Source organism: Nicotiana tabacum, chromosome 4, assembly GCF_000715075.1.
Source record: "Nicotiana tabacum cultivar K326 chromosome 4, ASM71507v2, whole genome shotgun sequence".
NCBI lineage: Eukaryota > Viridiplantae > Streptophyta > Magnoliopsida > Solanales > Solanaceae > Nicotiana > Nicotiana tabacum.
The window spans coordinates 100,261,999-100,266,267 of record NC_134083.1 but is presented as its reverse complement, the minus strand read 5'-3'; positions in this window follow the sequence as shown (position 1 = coordinate 100,266,267).

The window sequence follows — 4,269 nt, the reverse complement described above, 5'->3', positions numbered from 1 at the left end:
CCCAGAATTTGAGTTGGAAGTCCGTAGAACAATTCGGCGCATTTTAGCAAAATTAGAAAGTTGATGTATGCTAATTATGTTATTTTGTGTGACGAGGACTATTAATATGATGGACATAAATTGGATATGATAATAAGTATACGAAGTATATTATAAGTGATGTGAGGTCTAAGGAGAGGCCTAAGCCTAAGTCAACTTGGAAATTTCATGATAGACTAAAGTTCCAAATGAGTAAGCACAAGACCAAAATTTGGACGAGCATATCTATATATATACAAGGCGTTATGTGATGGAAAACCTATCAAATGAAAGATCTTCGAGCCTAGTTTCTAACGCTTTAAACCGTTCTTCATTTGTACACTCATACAAGAAGTTATGACCAAATTACCAAAAGCTGACAGAATTTAACACTACCGCCCCGCCCCATGCGCCGTGCCTGTGGGAAATTCCAGAACACTCCGAAATTTCATTTCTAAACACTTTTTACACAGCCGCCCCGCACCCCGCGGCTCCCCATGTGCCGCAGCTGTACAAAAACGGGTTTTTATGACCCGAACCCCATTTCATTTAACTCGATTGGGGTTCATTTTTGGGGAAATTTTTAGTGTTTTAGAGAGAAGGGAGAGCGATTCTAGAGAGAGGAAGGGGGAGAACTAAAGATTTCACTACTCTTCCTTGAATCAAACCTTGAAATCGCATCAAAAAGTTGCTAGAGCTTCAAAGAGGTAAGAATTTCTTTTCCCAATCCTTCAATTTCGAAATCTAACTAGAAATGAGAAATTAGTAAGATAACTCTTCGATGTGAGAGTATTAGTTATACTTGCTTGTACCAATAAGGTTGTGGGAAGATTGTTAAGTTCAAATGGGTAAAGATTGGGTTAAGAAATAGTAGAAATCTTTAAAGACTTTAATTGAATATTTAAAGGGCAATCCGATGTCAGAATTCGATAATTTTTATATGGTTGAACTCGTATCGGAACGGGTATTCGGATTTCGTGAGTTTTTCCCGGGATTTGAAACGTGGGTCCCACCATCGATTTTTAAAATAAATTTTGGATTTTAATACGGAATATTAGTAATTTCATATGGAATTAATTCCTACGATTCGTATTGAGTATATTGAATTATTTGTGACTAGATTTGTAGCGTTTGGACACGAATTCTTGAGGCAAAGGTTTATTGGAATCTTAAATTTGGTTGCGAAGCGAGGTAAGTATCTTGCCTGACCTTGAGTGGGGGGAATTGCCCCTTAGGCATTGAGTCTTATGTAGAAGTTGTGTAATTGAAAACCATGTACGCGAGGTGACGAGTACGTACTTGGTTTAAATGTGTAAATTATACCTGTTGAAATTCGTAGATGCCCTTATGTATTAAATTGAAAAATTATTGGAACTTAATAAATCCTTGATTTGTCATGCTTCATTCCCTGTTTGTCGAGTTTGTATTCTATATGAAAATTTGGTGTGATTGCCACTTGGATTTTTATGTGAATTTTGTGTGTTTTTTGATTTGATATTTCTTGGAAATAATCACATTATGGATTTTTCATCTGCAAATAATTAATTAAATATGTTTAAATTGAGGCGTTTATATATTTATCTAAAATTTGGATTAAAGAAGTCTTTGTCCTATGCTGAGTTATTTTCCCATCCTTGTTGTTGTTTTTGAGATTTTATATACATTGTGTTGAGCCGTGGACTATCTGTTGTGAAATTAATTATTTTTATTGTACCTTTGGAAAGGTTGTGGCCTACGGGCTATTTGTAAATACGAGTTGATGATGTTGTGCTGTTGTGATAATATTATATGTGAATTGTTGTGTGATTTGAGTTATTATTATGAGGATATAAGAGTGGCATTTCACTGTTGATATTATGTTGGTATAAGGGTGGCATTTCACTGTGATTATGTGTATTGGGATATTGTCTGGACGGAGTGATAAGGGTGACTATTATAGGAGCAATAAGGGTGGCTATATGAGCGATAAGGGTGGCTATTGATATTGTCAGAGTGGAGGGATAAGGGAGGCAATTATAGGAGTGATAAGGGTGACTATAGAAGCAATAAGGGTAGCTATTGATATTGTCAGGGCGGAGGAATAAAGGAGGCAATTATAGAAGTGATAAGGGTGGCTATAGGAGAGATAAGGGTGGTTATTGTTAGGGATGATATGTGATGATGCAGAGTTATTGCGTTGGTAATTTTTATGTGATATTGTGATTTTTCTTGTGTTTATTTTTATATCTTGTGCAATTTATCTTGTTATTTCGGTAAACTTGATAATAGTCTGATCTATGTTGAAATTGGGAGCCTGTGGCTATTGCTAGGCGGATTATGAATTGAAATATGGGCACGAAATACCGTGAGTAAATAATGATGACATTGGTACGTGAATTATCCGTGCAGTTGTGATATGAAATGTGGGCACGAGGTGCCACAGTTAAATATTGATAATATTAGCATGTGAGTTGTCCGTGCGGTTGTGATAGGGAAACTGGAACGAGGTGCCGTGAAAATATGAAAGTGGACTGAGACCCGTATTTTATGATTTTAAAATGAGGTGTCACAGGGTGACTTTTATTCGAAAGATATTTATTTGAAGAATTATATTTGAAAGAGATTTATTTGAAGACTTATATTTGAAAGAATTATAGTTGAAAAATATTTATTTGAAGGGAGTATATTTGAAATGTATTTATTGAAAAGTATTATATCTTGAAGATTATTATTTGAGAAGTATATAGGCGAAAAGTTTATGTTTGAAGGACTGTATTAATTGGTTGTACTTGTATTTATTATTTGTTGAGAAATATTAATGGTGTTCTTGTTGCCCTGCTGTGCATATCACTGATTGATTAGTGTTTTCATTATTGTTATTTGTTTCCTATTATTTTTGTATACTATATTGCACAGGTTAGTAGACTAGTGAGTGTCTTGACTGTACCTCTTCACTACTCCATTGAGGTTAGTCTTGATACTTATTGGGTACCGATTGTGGTGTACTCATACTACACTTCTATACATTTTTGTGCAGAGCCAGGTATTAGAGATATCAGACTCGGACAGAATTAAAGCGTGATCGCAAGGACTCAAGGTAGAGCTACTTGGTCATCGCAGTCCCTTGGAGTCTTTTTATTTTTTTGTACTGTTAATTATTAATCAAACAGTATTGAGTATTCGATCCTTGAGATCATTTCATGTATTCAGTTAGAGTTCGTGACTCAGTATTACTAGTCTTGGGAGGTTTTCATAATTGTTTTCGTTGTTGGTTTTTGGCACCTGTATTGAATTAAAAAAAAGGGCTTAAAATGTAATTGTAATTGGCTTACCTAGTCTTAGAGACTAAGTGTTATCATGACTCTTGTGGTGGGATTTTGGGTCGTGACATATTCTTAGAAACGTTTTAATATATATAAGCTATACGGTAGAAGGCTATTAACTCTGATTTTGTGCCCGTTTCAATTTTGAATGTATGTTCCACTAATTTCTATCTGATCCTAGTTTAGTCTTTGGTAAAGATAAAGTATAATTTAAATCTGTTAAATATTTAATGTAAAGAATTAGCATATCAGTTAGAATAAAGATGATATTGTTTTCTCTCTCCATGTAACCATGACTATATACTATTGAATTAATACTAGTTTTTTCATTTTCTATTTCAAAAATTTTATTTTATTTTGTAAAACTTGCACATAGGTGAGGATATTTATCGTATTAGTTTACCTTACAATATTTTATATTTTAATAAAACAAGTAATCGACATAAATGATGCTTTATTAATTAAGCTTATTGAGGTTAGTAATCATACGATTGCATTTAGTATACATAGTATAATTAAAGATTATGCATTAATTTACTATGATACATAATGAAGTAACAACACATGTTCTCTTAATTTTACGATTTAGTATACTAACCTATAACTAGTTTGAAGGAACGACATGACCACCTAAAGGCCACGGTATTGTCAAGAGCTCGTCATGAGTGGATGCACTTGCGGTTACAAGATCATAAGACCATAAGTGAATATAATTCTGTTGTATATAGAATAATTTCCCAACTAAAATTATGTGGGGAACTTATGAATGATGAGGACATGTTGGAAGAGACTCTTTCCACTTTTCATGCCTCAAATATGGTGTTACAGCAGCAATACTGTGAAAGGGCTTTAAGAAAATATTCTGAGTTAACAACATAATGCCCTTTTAATGAAAAATCATGAATCCCGCTCCACTGGATCAACTCCATTTCCAGAAGCGAGTCTAGGA